Source organism: Camarhynchus parvulus, chromosome 4 (genome assembly GCF_901933205.1).
Source record: "Camarhynchus parvulus chromosome 4, STF_HiC, whole genome shotgun sequence".
NCBI lineage: Eukaryota > Metazoa > Chordata > Aves > Passeriformes > Thraupidae > Camarhynchus > Camarhynchus parvulus.
In genome coordinates, this window is record NC_044574.1 from 49,843,193 (window position 1) to 49,869,383 (window position 26,191).

At 40.0% G+C, this 26,191-nt stretch overlaps 1 protein-coding gene across 1 annotated transcript in view; it reads left to right on the top strand.

Moving 5' to 3' along the window:
* The window catches only part of TSPAN5 (tetraspanin 5), an 81,366-nt gene that overhangs the window by 1,546 nt on the left and 53,629 nt on the right, over window positions 1-26,191 (top strand). The gene's annotated exons all lie outside the window — the stretch shown is intronic.

A 26,191-nucleotide genomic window follows, 5' to 3' on the forward strand; every position in this document is an offset into this window, starting at 1 on the left:
ATATTCCACAGAGCAATGAGAAACATGCACAAACCCAGCTTGACAGATTCACAGAATACACTGAGTTGGAAGGACCCACCAGGATCATCGAGTCCAGTTCTGGATCAAACCTAGATATGCTTTTGGATGTGTTTTTGAGGGCCTTTGGAAGCAGGTTGAATACATATTTGGTATAGTGGCTTGTTTGGACTAGAGAGGAGAATTGGGGAAAAAAGCCCCAACACCACTTTGAAGGTATGGATGAAGGGAAGAACAGAGGAGAGAAACCTTTCGGGCAGTGCTGGGCTTCTGTTTGTCCCTTTGGGGAGAGCAGAGGTCAGTGGTTACATGGATAGCAGGTATCCATAGCTAACCTCAGGTCTGTGTTCCTGGAAAATACACATATCTGAAGAGGATGTTTTGAAAGGATGGGAGTTTTGATTAAGTCCACTTTCATACTGTATTACTTCTCTTAAACAAGAAAGTTTGCAGCCAGAGTGAAGCTGACTGTGGCTTTATGTCAGTGTTTACTTGGCCCCAGACCGACCCCTGCAGATGAACGGTAGCGAGCTTTGTAGTATTTTTACCCTACAGAGCTGATGCAGTTGTACTCTTGGCTCAGGTTTCGGTGGTTGAGTTTGCCATGGTTCTTTGCCCTTGTCTGTTGCTTTGTTTTGATTTCGCTGGGCATATGTTGCTGTGAGCACGGATATTTTTCAGCAGGGAGCAAGTAATGTGAGGAGCACTTGTGTGCTGTGTCCTTGGATTGAGAGAGGGAGATTATGGTGGAATATATAGAACCATGTTAACTTGCTCTTTCAGACACTGTCAGTGTCTCAGAAGCTCTAAATCCTGTAATTTCCTTCATTGTATTCTCTGAAGGTGAGTGTGTGGATGGTGCAAGTGGGGAAGTGGTTATGTTTGAGGTTTTCTGTAACTAGTGATTTTCTTAATCCTGTGTTCCTGAGGCCGATGCAGTGTAGTTTCTGCATGATGGCAGGTGTGCTTGTGTTGTATACTGAATGGGCCAAAGGCTTTATACTGCTGGAATGCTGATCTGAAAGCCTGAAAAAATATAATTGTGTATCACCCACTCTGCCAGTTGCTTGATGTGAGGCCCTTGCTTGCCGATTTCCTCTTTTGCAAAATGCTAATTGTCTCATTTGTGTTCCTGGCAAAACTTGAAATTCATGAAGACCAAGCACTTTGAGAGTTTAGTAATTTCTTTAGAATATTGTAATCTCTTTATGAGAAAGACTGCATTTATTCCAACATCTCTCATGATCTGGAGTGAAAACATAGGCAGATATTCTTGTTGAATACATGTTAATATTATTTTTACTGAAGTAATAGCAAACTCCTCAATGACTGGGCCAGAAAAGCTGTAAATGAAAATTGCAAATTCAGTTGGTTGTTTACAGAAAGTGATAATCAAAAATAGCCACTAATGTAGCCATTGTAAATAGACTGAAATGGTGAAGAGGTCATCATCCTAAACCCATGATACTTTCCAGGGTCTTGCAAACAGGGAGCACACCTTGCTAAGCCTTCTATCTGAGTGTTATTATATAGTGGTTTTAATGAAACCTTTTAAAATGTTAATGTAAACAAAGAAAATACCTCTGTTCTGCATAATAAAAACAGTGGACTAAAAATAAAGAGAACTGTGTTGGAAGAGTAATGATTTTGACAAGAAAATTGTCAGTGCTTTGAATAGCAGAATATTATAGATCTGCTGAAATTATGCATGGAATGATTGTACTTGCTACTTAAACTGAGGTTATTACAAAAATCTGAGGCTTTAAATACCACAGAATAGGGGCAAAATAAATGGCCAGACCCTTTTGTCTCTTTTCTTTTCTGTAGGTCAGGTATTTAATGCCTTAAAAACCATATCAGAATTATGAGGATAATGAATATGGAAAAATTGCACTCCAATGCCGTGTGTGTAGTTGTGACTAAAGGTGACAGGAGGTAGTTCTCAGGCTTGCACCAGCCCAGGTAACGTATTCTTGCCTAAATATGTGTTTCATACTGTTGTAGAAGACAATATTATCTGCTGAGTCTATGCATAATTAATGTTCTAGATGTATTTGCAGGCTTAATTTCTTGTGGCAATTCAGCGTTAAAGTTGGTAAATACTCTGGCAGTGTTTGTTCAGAAGAGCTTATTTTATGAGACTACTGTGCTGGTGAGGAAAAGGAAAGCTCATTGGGCAGTCACTGAAGTAATATTTAGGGACAAAGAACTAACAGGCACAGATGCACCCAAATCTGAAGCTGGAAGGCGGTACAGTGTTTCCCTTTGCTGTGCTGCCGGTGCTAAAGCACCACGTGCTCCGTGTGCCACCTTTCCCGGCTGGCAGCTGCTGCCATAGACGCTGCTTCCTCAAGAGCCCTTCTGCTCCTGCCTCGGTAGAGCATAAAGCTGTAGTATGAGGTGAAAGAACACTTTCCTGTACTCAAAGCAAGCAAACAAACAAATGCCTCCTTCCCCCTTCGGCTTCCATGCAGAATGATGATAAAGGTATGGTGCAAAAGGTCAAAGTAGGCCACCCTGCTTCACAAAAGGCAAGAACTAGTTCCCTCGCTTTCCCTCTTACTTTGGGAAGAGACTTTTAGGCTGACTTTTAGTTCCAAGAGATGTTTTTAATTGTTCTCTCTGCTTTTTTGTACTTGATGGAAATCGTGGATGTATACTATTATTAAGTTCTAACTTTCTATCCACACTTGATTCCACTGACCCTGGTCTAATTGAAAGATGTATAAAAAGCACTGACACCTCAGAAACTTTTACTTTAGCTGGTGATTCACTCTAAGTTACGAGCTATGCTGCAATTATGGTACATCAGCATATTACGAATCATAACTTGTGTTTTAATTTGCTTGGCATCTGCTGTAGTTGATGGCAACCATATGGGAATCTAGATAGTCTTCTGAATCACAGAAAGGTAGCAGAAAGAAAATAAGGTTATGTAAGTGTGTTACAAGAAAGATGTTGGACAAGTGCACTGACCTTTAAAGGACAACCAATAGATCGCTTATTAATTCTGTACATTGTTGATAGTTTGTTTTTCAAAGGGGGAGAGGATAATTCTCTGATGTCAGCTGGTTTTCAGATATGCACAAGGAAGTTTTGATTTTATAATTTTTCCCTTGCCACAGTGTTTAAAAAAAAACCCAAACAAATCAATGTGAGGCTTGTTCCATGCAATTTTGAAATGCATTCTGTAGCATTTGATCTTTAAAAATTTGCATTGGGAGGATGTCCTTGCAGTGGAAGTGGAAGCATTCTGTTCATTTCCCTCCCCTCACCCTTTTATGATCAAATGACTTTTTTATTTTACATTTCTTCTTAGCACAGATGAAGCGTAGCTAAGCATTCCACCAGTGGTCTTGCCAGAAACAGAATAATTCTTGCTTTGGGCAAATACTCCACTGGTTTGTAACAGTGAAAGGCGGGGGTGTATATATTGATGAAATAGATGCATTATTGTGAGGTTGGCATTCTTGAATTCCTCAGTGTCTCTTTCAGCAGATGCAGCCTCAGTCTTTCAAATGCATATAAAAATTTAGTAACTGCTGGCTTTGGGGGACTTGCTTCAGATCTGTAGAGGTCATTCGTAGAATAAAAATTTTCCTTGCCTTGTGTTCCCTCACAACTTGGTGGTAGGCTGTGTCATTGGTAATATAAAAAGAAATAGCTGAGGAACTTAAGGGAAACTATTCCTTTCTCTTAAATATTTGTTTTGCCAAAATTGGGTGTTTATAAATGTGCTACTGTTTTAAGTTATTTGATGTTTCTAGTTTCTAAAAGATTGAAGAAGCATAACTAGAACTAGAGAAAACCTATTTTGATTAATTGTGTGGCTTCTCTTGTTTGATGTCAATGTGCTTCAAGTGAATATTATTGGAACTATCATGTGCAGCTTATATACTTTCCTTCTGTGTTAAAGATGAATTTGGTAAATGTGTTTGCCAGTCTTTCACCTTGATTGAATTGTCACAAGGCAATTTTTCTGGTGGCACATCTATCTCAAAGTATGAAGAGTCAATTTTGGATTTTCAGTGTGTCAGTCAGAGAAGAGCTGATCCTTGGGAATGGCACCCAGAGCACAGGCAGCCCCAACAGAATACTTGTGCCAGTGAAACATCTTATGGATATTTGTGTGTGTGGAAAGAAGTTAGCACTGCTCCTAATCCCATTGACCTTGTTGCATGTGGATGATATTTCCATAATAAAGGCAACAAATTAATGTTCTGCAACACTGAATTTGATGCTGGATGTGCTACCTTAATTTTAATGAGGCAGCCTTTGCACTGTGAACTTTCTGGTGTATGTATTAGGATGTACATATTCAGCTGCAGTGTAAGATGTAGCAGGCATGTAGGGAAGGCATGAGCTGTTCCAGGGAAGAAAGGCTTTTTTTTTCCAAATGGGAACCCAGAAGACATGTTAAGACATGTTCTTGTAAATAAACAAAAAGGGTTTTTTTTGTTTGTTTTTTTTTGGCTGTTATTGTTTTCGTGTGGAAAGTAGAAAAGTTCCTTACATTTTTCTTCTTACTGTCTTCTGCAGTGGACAGGGTTTTGAAAGTATGTATGTAATCTGTTACTTAAGAATGCTTTCTTAAACCTAATTCTATAGATTACAATAATCCTGATGTCCTTCTTAGTGAAGTTTAATTTGTTCTTTATTCCTCAAACTCTCTAAGATGCAAGTTAATGATTAGTAGAGGATGAGAAACTTGAGCTTACAGTTAGTGAAATATCATTTCCTTTTCTTTTGAGTCCCATTCCAGAAATAGACATTTTGAAGTCTGTGATGAAAAAGAAATATAAACTGGTTTTGGCACCTGGGCTGCTACAAGTTATAAATTTGGAGCAGGAAGCTGATGTGTTGTTAAGTGCTCAGGCTGAATACTTCAACAGTTCATATTCCATTAACCAAAAGCAGTAACCTGTGAAGATTTGCTATGGGCATTTAGAATATAATGTTTTGCTTTAAGTTAAAACTGGAGGTGAGAGAAAATATTTTTTGACCCAAAAAAATCACTTGACCTAATTCTACCAGTTAGGAAATTCTGGTCTTTAACTATAGTTCTGTAGGGGGGCCTTGTTTTGCCCAAAATATGCAGCATGCTTCTGGAGTGCATGGCTGGTAGCCTGTCAACAGGACTGTAATTGTTTTATTGATGTAGACAGGAGAGCAAGGAGCTGAACAGCTCATGAAGTAACCCAGCTCTGTTAGAGATGACCCAGAAGTCACTGTCAACATTAGCCATAAAAGTATCCTCCTGTGTGGTACTGTTCTAAACTTTTTCATGTCTGACTTTTCCATTAGCTTGAATTTTATAGTGACTTTGTACTCATGTATAATTTGTTTCTCATTAAAAATTAGAAAATATTGTTACAATGCAGTAAAGAATTAAAACAAAAAAACCTTATCAAATTTTTAATGAATGTACTGAATTGTACTTCATGACAGTTTTACAGTGCAAAATCCAGCAATACATTAGGCCTTAAATCAGTAAAGAATAATCTGTTTCTATTCCATTCTACTGTCCCATGAATTTGGAAAACATCCTATTTTTTTTTTGATTGTGCTGCTGCTCCTACCTCAAAATATCCTATCTTGTGATGCAGGGCTCCAAAGAACAGTTGCTGGGTGAGACTCCTGAAAGGGTTTACAGTTTTTCACATACTTTGAGTTAGATGCACAGGAGAAATACTGACAAGATGTTGTCAAGAGGTCAAAACAACAAAAAACTTCATTGGCAATTTCAGAGAAATCAGAGAACTTTGTCAAAAGTTTAGAGCAGCATTCACTCAACATTAGACGCTTCACGAAGCATTGACTTAGCCCATTCAACTTAGCAACTCCAAGCCTGTCTGGTTTTGGGTTACTCAAAACTCGGAGAAGAGAGAGTTAAAAAAAGAAAGAGGAAGAGAGAAAGACAGAAGAGATCTAGAAAAAGACAAGTATGGATGCCTCTCCTAGTTCCAGCGCTGTTCAGCTGAGAGAAATTCCAAGAGGAGGTAGGGTCAAGACCTCTGCTTGCCTCATGCTTCAGTTTAGTACTCTTTGGCTTTCCTAAACCCTTCTCCCAGGTTGGACTTGAGGTCATCTGTCCCCTCTGGGGCTGGACTGGGCTCCAGGGCTGGGGTATGGAGCATTGCCTGTGGTGTGGCAGGCAATGGTGACCGCTGTGTGCCTGGGATACAGGCCCAGAGGGGGATGTATGTGTGCAGAGCAGTGCATCACCTCTCCAGAGCAAAGCCTGACCTACCTATTCTCCTACACATGCACCCAAAATACTTTGAGCCAGCAGTCCTTCCAGTCTCTCACATGTGGTTCTCTGTGAATACAGATTTTCCCTGATTTCAGCAGTATTTTGTGCAGGTGTAAGGGTTGGTGTGGGTGGATGTCACTGTTGGCAGAGTGCTCAGTGTAGCTGCTTCTGTAGCACACACAGAGATCTAGAGCAGTTCAGCCTTCTCTGTATGCTGGCATTTAAAAATGTCACTGGCACACTGAGGCTCGCAGTCAGGGGTGCTTGATTTGATGTCAAACTCTGACTCAGTGTGATCTCATATAACCTCCAGATGGCCTGACTTGCAGAGATGCTAAAAACAGTCAGATCCTACTTCTATAGCTTTATAAACTAAATGAAGCTGTAGCAGTATTTATCTTAATACACATCAGTCTCTACATCAGATCCTTCAGCTAATGTTTCAGCTTTCCAGTCACTTTCCTCTGTACAGCATTTAGAATAAGTATTTCATCACACACACAGGATCTTATGAATGAGCTGTCAATTTTCCACAGAACTGGGAAAAAATCAATGCATCTTCAAGGCCTTGAAAATCCCTCTGCTCCTAGTGAAGACTGTTACATCAAGTCATATTGAAAACCATTTCAAGCAATGTTCCTGATGTGTGGTGACAGAAGAGCTTTTTTCCTTTTGCAGCAAAGCAAGGAAATATTATGAAAACACTATATGTACCTATTCTGTACCTGTTGCCTCCTGGTTTTCCCAACAGCAAAACTTCTTACAGGGAAAAACAACCAAAGAATTATAGGAACTTTTGCTTAAATGGGTACTCTTTCTCCTCCTCAATAGGCAAGTAACATTATTTCTAAAAGTGTTTAGTTCTTCTTTGTGGTATTGAATTAAAAAAAAAGCATTAAAAGACTAGGTATCTTTAGATATGTACAATATTTTTGGCTGATAGAGGCTTCTGTTTTGCTCACTTCATCAACATGATATTGATGAGTTATAACCAGAGTATGTCTGCTTTCATTACTCTGGTAGGCTGTTCTTAGAGAGCACTGAGTATGAAATAAGTGGTACTGCAAGGATGCTGGCAGAACTTGGCCTGTGGGGTGTTTCCTGGTGTTTGTGGATTACACTTGATGAGAGTCCAGCTTAATTTTTGTTGATTTAGGGGCTAATCTTACATGACATGGAACATTATTTTGTGTCAGGATTTTCTCTGTGTCAAGAGGGCAGGTTCTCTCAGTTGAGCTCTGGTGCCCCAAGCAAGGGTGTAGCAGCACTGTGTGTGGGATGTCACCCCAAGCAGATCCACCTGGTGCCTGTCATTTTGTCCAGGCCTGCACCACAGGTTCTCCCTGTTGGATACCTTTGCTTTGCTTACTCATCTAGGGCATATACTTACCCTTTTGAGGCTGAGTTCTATGTGCTTCCCTCTCACTGAAGTGCATCTCTTCTGCTACATTCTGTTTTCCAGTGTGTGATTTAAAAATCTTGTGATTTAAAAAGCTTGAAGGGAGTTCCCGCTATGTGCTGTAAATGGGTTTTATGTAGGAGCAGACACACTGAGGAGAAGGGTTCCCAGATACTGGCAAGGGTTTTGTTGCTTTGTGCTGGGCTTCAGTTAACTGTGTCACCTTTTGGAAGATGTCTCTGCAGTGCCATGTGATTGGAGTGTTTCACACAGAATTTGGAAATGGTGACATTTCAAAGCAGTGGGTCCTCCCAGGTAATGAGAAGGGTTGCCAAGTCACCCTGGGCACCTCTTAGCTCAGAGAGATGTTGTACTTTGCACAGAGCAAGAGTTTCAGATTTTTTAATTTTAATTTTTGACATTTAAATATAAAACCATAAAGATTCCCTGTTCCATGTGGGTAAAATGTAGCATTTTGTAGAAATTGTCTTCCTGACTGCCAGTTCACATGGGTATATGTCTAAAGGAATATGTGTGAATTCAGTCAGTCCAACATTAATTAAATCTATAATTAAAATAATTAAAAAAGAAGAGGTAAGACTTGTAAAATTAAAATTCCTGTTTTCCAAGAAGTTATCCAATTAATTTCTCGATGAAAATTCATCCATCTGGCTTGTGAAGACTATAAAAAATATATATAAATATAAAATATATAGGATTGCAATTAAAAATAACTAAGGTCCAGTTTTTAATGAATATTGCTTGATATCACAACCATTCTCTTGTTTCTTTTTCATTCTGGGGACATTGAGGGGGCATGTGAACTGCTGGCTAACTCAATTTCTTTTTTTGTCTCTGAATGCCTAGGAGGACCTGTTTCTGTTGCAGGGCCACTTCCCACTTTGGTTGTAGGAACCTTTCAGGATTGGTTTTCGTGTGGGGCCTTGCAAATTCTGGTATCAAAATGGGAGCAGGAGGCGGCAGACAGCTGAGGCTGGCACAAGGCTGCAGAGCCAAATGTGTCAGTGCAGCTTTAGTGGAAGCAGTCAGTTACCAGATCTGGCTGAGAACTTTCCCTTCTGGGTCAATTTCTATTGATTTGCTGCTTGGCTCCAAGAATGAAGTGTGGGAAGGTGGTAGGACTGGCTTCTCCTTTCCCTGCATGGATCAACTTAAAGTGATTGTACAAGCGTGGCCTGTTTCACCTCTAAGTAAAGTGGTTTTGGAGTATGGAGTATACAGAGATGTAAGACATGATGCTGGGGCAAGAGTTAGCTCACTCCAGTGAGCACTGTCATGTAGGTAGTACCCCTCTGGTGCTCTTTGATCGTCACTGTTTTTGGAAGAGTTATGGTGGTTATCTGTTTACTCCTGCTTGCTCAGTGATGTCAGAAAAATAAAAAGCAGTGATTGTCTTCCAAGGTTATTGTAATGTGAACTTCATTTGAAATTAAGTGAACAGTTGCATCATTTACCTCTCTGGTTTCTTTTCCTTCCCATAAATGTTATTCCAAACACTGTGCCACTCCCTCTAATAGTGCTAAACTTTCATTGGAGTGACCTGCTAGAAGGGAAATGACCTCTCTGAGATAGTTTGTCATGATTATCCATTCCCAAGTAGTGCCCATTCTGGTGGCTTGTTACATACAAAAGGTTTGTATGCATTTAGTGCATTTATTTTACATATATATATAACACTATGCATACATATATATATACACACACACCCATATAAATACATAATACATACACAAAATAACACAGTACTTAAAAAAAATCTGATTTGCTAGAGCAGAAGTTTATTAATTTATGTCCCTAAAAGCAGGACTTGAAGAGGCTGGAAATCCATCTAACTGCTATTGCATGCAGAGAAGGACTTTTGCTTCCTCTGACTGTGTTCTACTGCTCTGCTCCTGCTGGGAGCTCTGGCTTGGTCACAAGTAGTGTTCCCACTTCAGCTCCGTGGGTCTGGGTGTGGTTTGAAAACATTGCTTTCTTTTTGTATTCTTTGTTTTGAAGATAGGCAAAACCACTGCCTGGGTAGTCTAAAGGTTTGTGGTGATATTTGAATCAATGTTTTGTTCTGCAGAAACTTTTTTCATGCAGATAAGTGTGCGTTTGACTCGGGAAAATGAGGCAATTACATTTTTACATGGTTTATATCCTTGTTGGCTTCTGCTTTCCTGCATTTTTCCTAAACCACTCTCATACCTGTGGGAGAGGAAGCAGCTCCTGAGCGGATGCAGCTAATAACTTTGCATATTAAAGCAAATCAGTCCAAATCCTGATGAGACTGACACTCAAGGGTTTTGTGCCACTGTGGCAGGTGAATGAATTGTGACTCCCATTTGGCCATTTTAGTTGCTTTGAATACTCTTCTCTGCCACATAGATTCATGATCCTATCAGCTGTCCTGCACTGGGGCTGACGTCTGACAGAGGGAAAAGGACAGCTGTGGGCTGCAGTAGCTTTTATTCTTCAACTTCCCCATCCCAGAAATAGGGTTGTGTGTAGGATTTCTAGTGAACTCTCTATCATGTGGTATGTCATATATTGTTTTAGATGTCATGCCTTTTAAATGACAGTGATGAAGTTCTCCACTTACTTGTGGTTTTCGTGTCAATAGCAGCTCACTACTGCCTAGAGAATTTACCATGCCCCTTGTAAATATCCTGTTTTTGTTGGTTTTGCCCTCCTTTCAGTTTATGCTCTACTCCAGCTTGCAGAGGCTGTTCTCTCTGTTCCATTCTCTGAGGAAGCCCTTTCTCTGGCTCTCTGTGTATCTGTGTCTGTTCTTACACCTGGAGTAGGAAGCTCACAGAAGCCTCTGCACAGTCACTGTCATGCTGCGAGAGAGGAGAGGCACTTTGTGGACTCTGTTACTGGAGTCCAGTCACATGACTGCAGAAAAGGGGGAAGAAATAAAACCCCAACACTGGCTGGTTTTTGTACCATTTTATAAGGTACTTGTTCCTATTTGACCTCTGTTCCATAAACACGTGTGCCCCTTTCAGGGTAATGTGCAAGCATCTCCTTGTGAAACAGCAAGGCTCATGTTGGTGCAAGACCTCCCAAACAATGCCTGTGGGAGATAATCCTTCTTTAGTTACTGTGTCAAACTCTAAGTCTGGTGAATATCAGAGCTGTGCACACAGCTCTGCCTCTGATGTGAAGAGTTTCACATTTCGTAACAATTCATAAAAAATTGCTGCAGGACTGAGTCATGTAGAATCAAGTGAGGTAGAATGGATGAGGCTCTTTTAGAGTCTGGCATGATCATAGAGACTTGAGGGATGTGCTGTGTCTCCTGTTTGCACCACATGGAAGGCCTGTTGCTGTTGAAGCACAGGGTCTCGATGTTTTGAGGCTGAAGTACAGGACTGAAATTTAAACAGGCTGGTCATTGTTGCTGCTGTATGAGTTAGAAACATACTGTAAAGTCCTAAGCACTTTATGCTGAGAGTTGGTGGGACTCCTTTTTTGTATCTTTGGTGATGTATCAGAACTCCACTGAGTATTTCTATTTAAATCTTTGTAGTGTGCTAGGGTCAGATGTTCATTTATGCTAAAAGGCTGCCTTGTTCCTATCTGCCACTGTAACATGTCCTTAAAATGAATGCAGATGATATTTATGGAGCAGGGTAGAATACTTTTGGTGTAGCTGTGTTGTCAAAATTGTTCAAGTGAGCAGTATTAGACTCCTAGCTTGAGGAGTTTGAAGGACTTTGTAAGATGGAAGGATGGACTTTGCATTGTGGGATGTGATTGGACTTCTGTATTAAATGATGGTGAGAAGAGAAACCTGTAATTTTTCCCAGAGCAAGGAAGAATGGAATACCTATATTTGTTCATAAAGCAGAAGGTCTTTAAGAATGTAAGCTTATAAAAGTTAAAAGATAGTAATTTTTTGTCTGAAAAAAGACCTGCCTTTGTTTTTTTTCCATCTCCATCTTTCTTTCTGGAAAGATACTTTTCTGCAGTTATTGTTATCAAAGGGCTACTCTTGGCATTGTTTCACTTGGTTTTGTTAGTAGAACTTTAGTTCAAAAACTTTCTACCTTGGAAAAAAGCAAACACAAAAGCAAACCAAAACAAACATCTATGAAGTTGTTTCAGAATTCACAGAAAACAAACTGTGGATCAATTATTCAGTGCCTTCTCTCTCTCTCCTCCACTTCCTGATGTATTATTAATTTTGCATGAGCCCCCTGCTTAGCCCTTCATGCATTAGAGTATAGAGCGCAAAGGCTTTCAGCACTGTAAATGACTGGGCACTTACTACGATTCTGCATAAGAGCAGATCCTGTTGACTTCAGTGGGAATCACTTGTTGGCAGCTGCACAATTGCTTTTCAAACAGTGTAGGTTTTTTTAAAAAAAAGCAAACAAAAAAAGGGAGGATGTATGAGAAAGCCCAAAGAGGTTCCCCAAACAAAACACTGAAAAGTCGTTCAAAGGAGCTGGAGCAATTACTTCAGTTGCCTAAGTAGTTAAGACCTGGCAAAAAGGGTGACAGAGTGATCTAACCAAAAACTCTGGCAGAGAACAGTCGAGCGTACCAGGGAGTATTCCTGCTCATTTGTGTTTCAGAGTAAGGGTTTTCCTGGCCATCCATTACCTGATAACTTCCCTGCAGCAACAGGAGCTCTGTGAGACTCTAATCCTTGGAGCAGTGAGAGAATTTAGCTGATGAAGGATGCAGAGTTCATCCTCAGCATGCAGTTGTGACTGTGTTCTCTCTAATTGCAGAGTAGTGGTGTGCTTGTATGAAATAGCTTTACATGTGCTGAAATATGTGAAGAAAACAGTGGTTTCTGCAGGCCTTGCTACCAGTCTGGGCAGCAAGTTGGTCACTACTGTCATTTTTTTAAAGCAGTGATTGAGTACTGAGTCCTGCTTTTGCCAGGCATGTACACAATAACAGCAGCTTAATGATACATCTGTGTTCCAGGGAACTGCTAATGCCCAGCTCTAAAGCACCACTACTGATATGCTCTACCAGCAGCCACCTAAGAAATCTCCACATTTTATTAGTGGCATCTGAACTTTAACAACAGCTTAGGCTACTAAGATAATGGCTTCTGTATGAAATATGTTCTATTCCTGCTAATGCTGTCTTATCAAGTAAGCTAGTGTGTTGGACAGAAGAATTTCTGTAAACAAAGCATTAAAGGTGTGTATATAAATCATGTCTGAAAATCAATTTACAGCTGAATGGGGATTGAACATCCAGGTCTAGTTTTGTTTATGCTTTGGTGATTGATAGAGAAAAAGTAAAAATAGTCTAAGTGCAGAACTTGATGAGTATTGCATTTATTTCCTGCTATTGGATTGTTTCAGCTCTTTGTGGTAAAGCAGTATGAGTGGGTAGTTACAGTTTGTGCTAGTACCAATGGTTTCAGTACTGTTAAAAGTAAACAACAAGAGCCACCTTTCTTTTTGCCCTTGTGGAAGGCTTTAAAGCAACGTGAAACTGATTCTTACTGATGGTTTAGGGGAAAAAAAAAAGGTCAAGGTAAACAATCCCTAATTTTAGATTCATCATACCACCAAGTGAGATGAAGAACTTTGAGCTATTGCACCGAATCCTTAGTCTGCTACATTGTCACATACCTTTATGTGAAACATTAACCTCCAGAGCCAAAAATTGCTCCAAGGTTTTGGAGGAGGGTGCTGAGCCTTGCCTTTTGACCAGATTCAGTGTAATGGAGTTCCCTAGCGGAAAGAATCTTGCTGTTATTTTTCCCTGTGGTGTGTGAAGAAACAGTATATCAATGCATTACAGTTCTTATTAAACAAGTCAAAGTGTTAATGATAAAGAAGTGGAACAAAAAGTTTCTTTAAAGATCCTGTAATCTGGATTTCTGTTACCTTTGTGTGGATTAACAATTTACCTAGAACAGGTTTGTTTGTTTGTTTTAAAATCTGTTTGGCTGGGTTTTGTATGGTGTGAAAGATGTGATAAAAGGACATTTTTGAATAATCTTTAATTTATGCCTGGGTGCCATACAGTTCAAAGGTAGCTTGGAGTTTGGGTCGTTTTGTCCCAGAGGGCATTTGAAGATGGTGTCCTTGCCAGCTAAGCCAACTTAAAGCCTGTGTAAGGTATGGCTTCATGGACTGACCAGGAGGCTGGTGAAGAGTGATATGGGAAGAGAGCAACTTCCCTCGGGGAGGATGTGACTGGCACAACCATTTTGCTACTGAAACACCACACTGTTTTACCTGCCTTGACTTGAAGCCATGTAGGGCTTTTTTGTGAGTGTTGCCCATGTCAAACACCAATCCTGCAATTAGTATTTGGCATAATTCTATGAAATTTCTATTTCTATAGAAATTAGTAATTTCTATGGTCAGACCCAACCTGAAAAAACTTGCCTACTGTACACTGAGCAATGTCCCTTGGGAATATTTCATATTAATTAACTCAAGTCTGTGGGCACATTGTCAATTCCATATTGTTTTCAAAGTCTGATACCTTTGATCAACCCCAGGCTGAGTTGGGAAAGCCTAAGGTATGAAAGGAATGTTGAAATCTGCAGAGCTACAGTTACTGCAGAAGTTATGGAAACTAAACCATTAATACTGGCCTGGTATGACGCAGTAGGAGTTTGTCTGGAATGGTATTTCTGCTGTACTTTGCTGAAGGGTGATAAAGGCGAGGTTTTTCTCTTGAACTTTTGGGATGAATCTGTCTAGTGAAAATTTTCTTTCTGGCTTTACCTGAGATAATGCTAGCAGTTTGTATTTCATGGTCTGTAAAATGTTAGAAAATTTCAAAAGGTATTCTCAGTGTTCGCAGTGAGAGTAGGGTGAGGTTTATGTGTTTGTTGTTTGTGCAATGTTCCTAACAAATTACAATCATCAGTAAAGTAACTGGAAGCAAAAGGAGTAAATCCTTCTAAGTTTCAAAGGTTAGTATTGGAAGTAATTTTGTGAGCTAATTAAATGTAGCTCTGAAATTTTCAAGAAATTGTTACTTTAAGGAAAATATGTAGCATTAAAAGCATAGTTTTAAATCCAGACACATTCACTATTAATCAGTTCCCTTAATATGGGTATTTTGCATTTAAAATAAAAGGGAATGTTCTTGGATTTGGATAGGACTCAAGAATGAAAACTTGCACAGGGCTAGACAGAAAGTTTTGAAGCTTTTGTAGTTGATGTGCTGTGAGATGTTCTAGTTTTTTCTCTCTGACATCCAATATTATGCTTGGTTGAAGCATTTCCTCATATAGAAAATAATTAAAATAAGGTGTCACTGCCAAGGAGGACCTCAACCTTTTTAGATAGGTAGCTAACAGGCCATACCTGTGGTCATGCTGGACCAGGCAATAGGTCTGTTGCAGGTAAATATCTTCAGAAAGTGGCCAGTGGTAGAGAGCTGGTGAGAAGTGTAAGAAACAAGGCAAGTACATAGCGATAAATCTTAGAGGATATGCTCTGAATCCCCTGCCTTTCAGATCCAGAATTAGTATCTTTGTACTTGGTATCACTATATGATTTTTTTTTTTGTAAATTTATCTGGTTGATCGTTGAATATCCAATTTTTTGAAGTGAGTGACATCCAGTACCTTTTTTCCATTAGTATTGGCTTACTTTGGGAGAGGTGGAGTTCCAACAGGCATCTAATAAAGCATTCTACAGCCTGGAGTCAATTAACTTTCATGTTCATCTGCTTAGCTTCTGGGAAACCACAATGAAAATTCTGCATCTGAAGAATGTAGCTTAAAACACCTTTTATCTGCTCCCTGCTGTACCATGCCCCTGGCTTTTCCACACAATACCATTAAGAAACAAATTTTGGACACCTTCCTTTTCAGTGGTTTGGGCGGTTGAATTACAAATGTAGGAGGCGTGTAAAGTCAAGTGAGTGTACCAGTCCAAGGCAACTACAGCTGGATGTCACAGATGAAAAAGCTTGCTGCTGGGAAGAGGAGCTTTAAGTTTCCAGATGGTGACCTAGTTGGATCTCCACGCAGCTTCTCCAGTTACAATGAAATAACCATTTTCAGCCCAGGCCATGTGTAACAGTAAGACATACAGTTGGCGGTTTTTTATGTAGGATTGCAATTCCTTGCAGTTCTGTCCTTTTTCATCCTCTCTTTTCTGCCTTTCACAAAAGGAAAATGCATGCAAGACTAAACTCCCAGAATCCTTATTTAATTTTGCCATTGATTACAGTGCATTCATATTAAGTAACAAAATAGTGTACAAAAAATGAGAATTCTGTCATGGGCAGGTGAATCTGAAGGGTGTTCTCAGGCAGACACATGATGCCTTCCTGTGATTACTATTTTGGAAGATTCCAGTAATTGTAACATAAAAGGTCAAATGTAGCACTTAGCTGTTGTTTTGGAGGGAAAGGTGTAAAGTTCCTTTCTTGTCTGGGCACCGAGAAAGCTCCTAAGCAAATGTGTGGGTTATGGGCTGTGCTGCCTAGGCTGTCTGTGAAGCAGAGATCAGTGTTGTGCTGAGAGTAGAACCTGAGGGGTTGCAGAAGGTAAATCAATGGCCAGGCAGGAGAGTGGAGTCATTGGTGCTGTATAAATGTGACGTCTGGAAGGTTGTGTTGCAACCCAAGAAAATTTGTGAATCAAGGCAAATTCATAAGAGTTATCTTACCTTATACGACAGCATTGGACATCTGATAAATGAAATATCTTTTCTTATTTATTTGCATAGTAGTCTTGGGAAGGAGGGAGGACTGTGTTGTGGATAGCAGCTAATATTGACTGGCTGATGAAGAGAGAGGCAGCGTAAACCCGATGGCAAGATCAGATCCTTTAAAGCTATGTGACCATACAGAGACTGCCTTCAGATTTCAGCTAGTTTACTAGGCTTGAGAATAAGAAAAAAAAAAAACAACTTACAGAGTTCTAAGACTTTTTGTTTTACTTAAAAATAATAAATGAGTGCTTCTGAATGCCTTTGTAAATTCTTATTCCCCGGGCTCAGGTCCATGATGTGATCCCCTTGGGAACTGGATTTCCAAGAAAAGAACTTAGTTTAGTTGCTGTAGGAAAGCTAAAAAAAAAAAAAAGGAAAAGCCCTGAGAAAACAATTTGGCAGTTGTTCATCGTGAGATCTGTTTTATTTGCTGCATGGGGATCTATTTTGGAAGTACTTCAATGAAAAGTTGGACAATGGAACAAAACACTTCAAGGCTTAGCATTTAAACGTGTACTACTTTGGTTGGTTGTTTTGGTTTTCTTAAGTTTTTAGGTGTGTTGTTTTGTGTGGGTTTTTTGTGGGACTGGGTGGTTTTGGGGGTTTGTTTGGTTATATATATGCGAAGTACTTGGATTAATTCCTGTTTTCTTGGCAGCAACAAAGAGTTGTTCTCTCTCTGCCCCATCCTTGTTGCTCACTGTGTAACTGTGTTCTGCATGGTGCCTTGATCTTGCATGTGGTAGGTTCTACTGAATGAGAAATAAACCCATCTTGCAAATTGACTTTAATGCTATAGGCTAGCTCTACTTCCAAAAGTGTAATTACTAGAAAACTTGATTTTTCTAGCATTAATAAAATCAAGTGTGGGCAGTGTATGTTAGCACATTTACTTTTATATATATACACACAGGTATGCTTGCATGTGTGTATACGTATATATTTTAACTCTTTTTCCTTGTTCTGTTTTTTCACTTCTGCTCCATACCAATACTGCAGAATCTCGTGTAAGAGGACAGCTTTTGCTCTTGCCAGCCAGAATCTGTTTTTGCAGTGAGGGGTCCCTGCTGGGGAAGCCTTTCTTTTCTTGGTCTTTCTTCTCTCCACAGGGTAGCAGGCATAAGGACTGCCCTCCCGTCTGCTCTGCTGACAGCCGTGCCTTTTCTTCTCCGACTGCAGCAGCTGCTGCTCCTCAGCCTGACTGAGAGAGCATAAATTAAAATACAAAGGTCTCCTGTGGCCACTCTTGGCTGGCAGTGCAATGGCAGATCACACCTTCCTACATCATCTTCACTTGACTTTCTTATTTTTCTCAAGAATTTCCTCTGCATTTGTCTCAGTCAGAGTCTTTTGCCACTGAGCTGAATAGAAGCAGCAATCCAGTAACTCTAAATGTTTTATGTACTTGTGTCACTGGAGCAGTTCACAGAGAAAAGAATCACTGATGTGGGTTTCACCAAAAGCTCAAGTCTTTCTGCTTTTCATACTGCCTGCAAGAGATGGACTGTTTGTGTGCTTTTCATGGCTGCTGAAGATCCAGAGCTAATTCCTGTTCTCATCTCCCCATGAAGTCAGTGGGAGTGTTAGGAACAGCAGAACCATTGTGCTGCCATTGTGTGTGTGTGACTGAGGGCACAGCAGTGAGCATGAGTGTTTTCTCCAGTGGGCTTTTATTGTTCTGGAACCTGGTGTCTTACAATGCTCATACTGGGGGTCTCAACCCCAGAGGGTGGAGAGGGGTCTACTTAGTGATGACATGGAATGCCATGCCACAAAACTGGCTATGTGGAATTCCTGACCCAACTGTAGGTTTTTCGTTTTTTTTGTGAGGGAGCTGTTTTGGGCTGTTTTGTGTTTGCCCTGTGCTTGTCTGACATAGCAGATATTTTCTGGCTCAGTGTGCTTGAGTATGAGGGCCGTTCCTTGTAGATGGTAAGTGGTGAGGATGATGATTATTTTTAATTGTTTTGTTAAGTAACTTTGTCTGCTTCCTCTGCTTTTTCTTGCCTTAGACCCTGCAGGCTGGTTTGGCTTATTGGGCATTTGGCTTATGCTAATGACATTGAATACTCTTTTTATAGAGTGCTCACATTTTTGCTAGTCCTCTTATCTGTCTTATCTTTTTCAGTCAGAGTCTGAATTCCAACACCTTTATGGGAAAAAATTAAACTGACTAATATTTTGAGTGTTTATTTTTTTAACCCTTCTTGAAATATCTTTTTTTCCCTTTTGTTTCCCATTTCTTACATACCATGGAATGCCACGTTAAACTTGCATCCTCTTGTGTTGTAGCTTCTGTCATGTTGGATTTGTCTTCAGGGCATTGTCAGGATTGGAAGGCAGCCCTAAGGAAAAGCATTTTAGTAAGTGATTCATTTTCAGTCTCTGAAAATCATGTAAGAAATGAAAACCTGCTCTTTTTTATTTCCTTTTGTGTAATTGTCAGCTAGTCCTCAATGCAAGTTTGTTCAGATCCTCTGCTCATTTTATCTGCTGCTCTCTGGATTATGGCTGTGGAGATTCTCCATGATTTGTGTAATGACTCAATTGTTTGTTTTTAATGTAGATATGTTTTGGCTTTAAATGCAAGGCTCTGCAACAGTGATTGTTACAGCATGAATACTGTTTTGTCATACTTAATAATATTCCATGCTGTGAAAGCCTAAAAACAAAACATGCCTAAGCTTAGAACCTTTTTATCCATAGTTTTGTTACATACAAAATGTCTTGATTTCTGTAGTTGACTTTTTGGGTTTGGAGGGAGGGAAGTATCAGAGCTTTCTCATTCTGTTCCTTTTATCATGCTGATTAGGCAAGTGAAAGCTACCATGGTGGTGGGGCAAGGGGACAGTGAACTGTTAAATGAAAGCAAAGTGCACAGGTGATGAAAAATGTGTGTCCTTTTTCTTCAGTAAGTTCCATGCCAGTAGCAGGTGCAGATGAAGTGCTGGCATCCTGTATTTCCATGTCACACAGAGCAGGATGTGTGGGACAGGGACAGCAGGTGGCTGTGCAGCATCCACACAGTGGCAGAGCACTTCTGTAGCTGTTGGTAACTCTGCCCTGTAGCTCCACCCCAGCTGGTACAAGCAGTAGTGGGTCTGGGATGTGAATTTGCCAGCCAGGGCTTGCATTGAGTAAGCTGGCCTATGGTAGCTGCTCTCCTGGAGAGCTGCTGTAACTGCAGGTTGACTCTTCATTTCTTTCTTTTTTTTTTTTTTCCCCTCCTTTTTATCTTAGACAGTGAGCTTTTTACAGGGGGAGAATGAGAAGTACTCTGTGTGTTGATTTGTTGTTTGTGTGCTTAATTCTGATCAGTTCAAGAATATTTTGGTACAAAGAGTCCAGGGTGTGATGAGATTACCCAAGAAGTTTGCTAAGGACATGTGAAGTTTATGCAGGAATTTTACTGTCGCTGTCAGCTGATGGTGCTCACTTTTTTTTTTTTGGTTCTGAAATGGTGTCATCCTTGAATACATTTTTGTGAATCACTGTCACTTGACTTGCTTGTGGGTTCAGAAGATCGATCTTTGTGTAAAGCTGCTCCTGTCCTTTCCTGGCTGATTAAATAAATAAAATTTTTTTCTGAACTTCCGGCATATCTTTGTGTTTGTGTTATCCTTTAAAGGGGAGGAAGAGAACCAAGAAACATATCTGTATCCTCTTCTTATTTAATCCCATAACTAAAAAATGCACATGAAGAGTTCATGAGGGCACTTTTGATGTTAGTGCTGCTCTCTTCTGCAGGCAGGAAAATAAGCAAATGGGAACAGCAGCTGAAGTACTTGGTAGACTGTAATTGTCTGCTATTGCACTGTGATTTGCAAAGATTGTAGAAGCAATATGAGTAGCATCGGTGGTGATTTCTTTTTTTCAGGCATTGTTCTTTCTGCCTTCAGTTATAACCAGTGCCCTTTAATTACAGCTCTCTGTCTAATAGGAGCTGAAGAAGGTCAGTGTCAGAGAGGAGGGTGGAGCTACTGTGTGGAATTCTTTGGCCTGGCACTGGTGTGATTCAGCTGACAGCTTTTGCGCTTGCTGGCATGGCCCTTTCACAACATAAGATACTTTGTTCATTTGTTAGTATTGCACTGGGTGTTTGCAATGCTTTCAAACAGGCTGATCATGAGACTTTGAGTTTTTTGACACTTGGTTGGGGTTGACTGTCCTGGCCTATGTACTCCTGTGGGTACTGTAATAATATAAATAACTGTGCTTCTTGTTGTGACCCAGTGTATTATTGAAATGTCATTTTAAGTGTAACAGTGAAGAACACATTAGTAAGAAAGAATGAGGCATGCAGCTGTTGGGTTGTTTTCTTTTTTGACACTGACCTGCTGAATCTTCCCAGGACCTTCAATTTTTTCATGGCAGCTTGGGAAACAACTGCTGATAGATTGTTTGCCTTGAGGACATTGAAAAGTATTGTTCAAAAGGGTAGTTTGTTTTGTTCTGTTTCCTCTACTTCCTACAGCAGTGAGGCTTGGTCGGGTTTCTGTGTTAAGAAGCCAATTACTCTGGGTGAGTCTCTCTTACAGGCTATAGACAAACACAGTGAAACTTGCCCAGGATTTGGTAAGGTTTAGGACTGAAACAATAGGCTTTGGTTTGGTGTGGCTTGCTGTTGTCAGTGCTTTGGTCAGAATCGAGTAGGCTGTGCAGAGAGCTGGCTAGTTACAATACACTTGCATTAAGAATATTTATTTTGGCATTAAAAGAACATGTATGTTCATGCTATAGGTAAAGTCCTTTCTTGCTAATCTTGCCTTTGTTCCTAAAAGGCACTGTACTTCAGCAGTCCCTGTAGAAAAAGTGATCATTTAGTTTGGAGCAGTTACTGAAAAACTAATCCTGTACTCCAGAATATAATGAGTTGTGGATTCTTTGCTCCATTGAGTGAAATATGACTGGTGTGACTGACCTACTTTATTTGCATATTTAACATACTGGGTACTTTTTGTTAGTTGGTGATTGGTGGTTTTTTTTTTGCTTGTTTCCTAGGAAACAAATGCCCTGGTATACTAGAGAACAGCTATTGTATGGAGACTGCTGACTGTCTGAGCATTGTTCTCTTGTAGGTGGAAGGCTTTAAAGAGTAAAGAGCTGGAGTTTTCAAAAACATCTTTATTAACCAAAGTAGCACAAGGATGTGTTTCAGACTGCTGTGTAACTTTTTAATATATTTGTGTTTTTCTCAGTAGGAGTATCTGTCTTGTAATGGCTTATCTAGTAAAAATGCTGTACATGTTCCCATTGAAGGCATACCAAAAGAAACTGAATGAGTAACTAATAAATGGTTGTTCTTGTCATCCTTGCTGTAGGTGCATATTTTTAAAAATGTTTTATTTTTAATTGTCTGGAATGGAAACAATAATGCAGAATTTGGCATAGACTTCAGGAAGTAGTGTTTTGTTACTGGAGTAGGTAAAGAGAGGGGTGGGAAACCTTTTAAATGTAAAAATTGTCTCAAGTTTGTTCTGCTGCCGACTTTTTTATTTTTAGCCCAATGTTCATTGTTGCAACATTAAAAAATAGGTATGGTTGTTGCAATGTTGAATTTGGAGTTGTGATGGTGGAATGGTGTTAGGATTGGTAATACTGAATTTACTAAGTGGTGAACAAAAACTGGTTCACTCCTTGAATTGTTTGATGAACTAACAAGTGGTTAGGAGAGTGTTGTTGAGTTTTGAGAATACTGAGCACATTGGAGGAGAAAGAATAAGGGGGCATCTGTGAGCTTTTGGTAGTGTGTGACAAATACAAGTGAGTTCTTAGCTTTGAAGGTGCTGTACAGTTCCCCTTTGGTCTTTCTATGCTAACTCCAAAAGCTCAGGTAAAGGACCAATGCTCAGTGGTGCAGGTAACTTAAGCTGCATCTCTGGGAGTCTGTGACTTACTCTGCTGCTTCCAGAGTGCTTGAACTCTGAGTGTGTAGCATGTGGTGCCAGTCTCAATACACACAGCACTGGTGCCTGAGTTGTGTGGTGCAAGGGCTTGGTGCTTGTTGTTCTGAGAATTTTCTGTTCTCTTAGTCCACATGTTCAGAAGGGAATAGTGGCAGGATGAGAGAAATCCATGTAGCTCTTGCCAGGGCTTTATTTTGGGCTGCCTTTATTCAGCCCCTTGCTGAGGGAAGGGCAGGTAGCTGACTGTAGCAGCATATGATCATGAGCTGTCCAGGAAGGGGAGCAAAATAAGGGGATGTGCTGGGGAGTGGAGCTTGTTTGTTTGCAAGTGCTTGAGGGTTTGAGATTCAGCAGGAAAGTTTGTCCATATTTGCCAATAGTAGGGATATAATGCATACTTCTTGCATTCTCTAAGGGTTAGAGCTTTCAAAAAGCTTAATATCCTTTAATGATAAACTGCAGTGAAGGTCCCTGCTTAAATGTGATGCTTTTGTTTGTTTTGGAATTAAAAAATTGAAGTTTTCAAAGTAAGACTTTGATGCAAGAACTGGGGTGAAAGGAGAGTGAAGCAGAGTTGAAACCATGTCCTAAGTGCCCCATCTACCCTATATTTTGTGGTCAGTTCCTAAAATGGAGCATGATTTGTGAAGAGGGAAGTAAGAGAAATAATTTCTTTCAAGAAAGCTCATTTTGGGGTTAGGAGGAGGTTCAGACTGTGTGTAGTAAGTTCTGCAAATGGATCAGATGGTCATCTCCACAGATGGTCCTCATGTGGTTTATCCAGTGGTTTTGCCTAGTGGAAAGAAGGTGGGTGACTGACATTGCTCTAGATGTTCAATACCAACATCAACTCCTTCATGTTTACCTGTTCCTACTTGTGCTTGGTCAAAAAGATAAGTGACTGCTAGTAATAAAAGATTTTACTGAGTTTTTTCAGATTTTTTTTGTTACTTTTTAATGAAAGTTCAAGTCTTCGAACTCTACAAGTGCCAGCTTTTCTGACTTGAGAGTACATTATGGCACTACACCTCTTCACTAGTTACCAGTAAATTTGATCAAAGTAAACCCAAATCTGAAGACACAAGTATTGTTTATTAATCTCTCCAAGTAACTGATTCAAGTTCTTGTGAAAGCAGCTATATGTGATGTGTTCTGGACCTCCTGCAAGAGCTGCGTGCCAGTGGAACTGTTGATTTTCTTATCTGACTTTGTGTGTGTAAAATAGGACTTTCTGAACAAATAGACTCAGTCATAGGCAAACAATTTCAGATTTCAACACAAAACATAAAAGAACCCCAGTTCTCACACAGTTGAGACATCTAAAGTACATTTCCACATCTAAGGTCTAGACAGAGGGAGAGAAAAAAGCCAGATCTAGGTGTTGTAGACCTCTTGAAGTAGGAACTGAACTGTCCCTTTGTGTGATAAATACTCAGCATGTGAATGAATAAATGATTTCATGAGAGGTTGCTGGTTAGCTTGCTCTGTTCCCCCAGTTATGGTGGGAGAGTCTTAGGGAGAACTCTGTGCCTGACTATTCAGTTATTAACAATCATGAATGCAGCAACTAAAACTGCACAAGATGGAGAGGCCAAGCTTCTAGGCGGGAAGCTCTTGTAATTTCAGCTGGGATTAAAGCCTGGGGGCAGTGACCGTGGCAAATTTTGCAGCCTGCCATGTTAATTTAACCATAGGAGTCCCTGTTCTATGAGTACATTAGTGAAGGCTGTTACAAGCTGTTTTCTTTGAAAACGCTTCTTGCCCTCCCCTCCCCAAACCCAGTGCTTATCTCTGTTGCCTTTCTCTTGGTCACTTTTTGAGAGAAGGTGGAAGGAGGTTCTGGTGAACAAAGTGGCAATTGCAAATAGGACTGGAACTTCTGTCTGTGCATTAAGCGTTCCCATCTGTTGGATCTTTAATACTTCTCTTGTTTCACTTAGTGTAGTTTTTCTGGATAGTACATGTCATGCACATTTATTGCTGTTCTTAGAGCACTTACATGCAAGTATAAAACCTCTGAGCTGTGGTATATTTGAGGTACTTGTGTAAAGCAGTATTTGAGTGTACACAAATGCAGAGTAAAGGCACATTCTGCTGTGGAACAATTAAATGTGCCACTTAGGCAAGATCTCAAGTGTTGTAGAAAATACATGTGGAAATGTTTTAAGAGTTCATTACATAACTAGGGCATCTGATTATTGTTATTCAAATCTCTTCTCACAATAAAAGCCAAAAACTTGTAGAGGAGTTGTCCTTGTATGTTACTATCATCCCACTGTTCCACAGTGCAGTGTAAATTCAAAGCAACACTGATGCAGCATTAGGGTGCTTCACTCTTACTGGAAAGTTATTATTTAATTTAGTTTTACTATGCTTTTCATTTTATTTAATGATATAAGCATAGGAAATTTCCCTTTTTTTTCCTTTTAGTAAAGAAATTCAGATTTGAAAATCTGGGGTAGATGTGTACATAAGGAAGCAGTCACTCCAAATATCATTCTGCTTTGTTGGCTATATTGCAGGATGATTTCCCTGGGCTTTCCCTTCTGTTTGTTACCTACTGTAAGAAGCTTGATAAGAGCCAAAATGGACTTCTGCAGGTTCCTTCCTTGAGCTCTGTTTGTACCCTGCAACCTCAAGGACATGAAGGAGCCAGCTGGACACTTAGAAATGTAGGAAAGGATATTGGAACATAATCACACAGAGTTTCTTAAATCTGCTAAGATTACTTATCACTGCTAAAATTAGCTTTTGCCTAAGGTTTTGGAAACCAGGTGCTCTGCTGGAAAGATCACTTTCCTTACTGGGGTTCCTTCTGCGGTGTTGGAGGACATAGTCATGATAGGAGAAGCAGAAGATAGAACCAGCACACAAGAGCAGAGTCCTTTTTTGTTTTCTTCAGCACTGGTGACTCATATGTTGATGAAAACTTCAATTCTGCTGAGTGCTGTGTGTGCAAAATTAATGCTTAAGTTTCCCATCCAGTTCATTGTCAAGTATGTTCTAGTGGCTGCAGAACAGATCAGCAAGAGAGTAGTGAGGTGCAAATGACACATCTGCTGTTTTAATTCAAAGTACTTGATCATTAGGACTCTTAAGTTCCAAATCTTTGTATAGTAATAATACTGCTTTTTTATGATGCTTCCAGTTACATTCAGTAACTTCTTGCAGAGCAAAATAGAAAATCCTGTCTTCATTAATCATGCTTAGATTGTTTTGAGGAGCATCCTTTCAGAAAAAATTCAGTGAGTTGTAGCTCTGTGTTATATGAAGTGACTGTCTTGGTGGCAGATTCTCCGTCTGCTGGCAGGCGGCACTGATAATTGTGCTGGTGTCACTGTTGGTTTGACAGCTCTCTCCGCTCAAATGGTGAGATAATATAGGTTGCAAATGTATTGTTGTGTCTTATTTTGTTTTCTTTGAAAATGACATAATTCATGGTTCCAGTTTAGAGGACAGCTAAAGAAATGAGTGTCTTGAGGAGGAAGCAACCTCTGTGCCTGGGTGAAGGAGGAATGAGCATTGGAGGGAAGATCTGAGGCTTAAGAGCTGTTGCTGATAAAAGGCTACTTGCATAGGCACAGACCAAACCCTGCCAGAAAGCACATCAGTATGTGCCCACGTATTCCTGGAAAGGAAATCAGGATCAACTGGAAGAGGTGGTAGTGGAGATGCTCTATGATATTCTCGGTTTTCTGATTGAAGGCTAAATGCAGCAGTGCAGTGAATTTGAAATGGGAGGAACTTAAAAAGATTGCTTTTGTGTGCAGATGTCAAACATCAAGCAGTTATCACAAGTTTATTGAAGATTGTTTTTAATGGGAGTATTAAATCTGTTATGCCTTGGTTGCTTTTTAGCTACCTGTGTTTCAGGCTTGTCCTCACTTTTTTTTTCCCTCTCAATTTAATGCCAGTTGCTCAGTGCAGGACTAAATAATCATTTTTT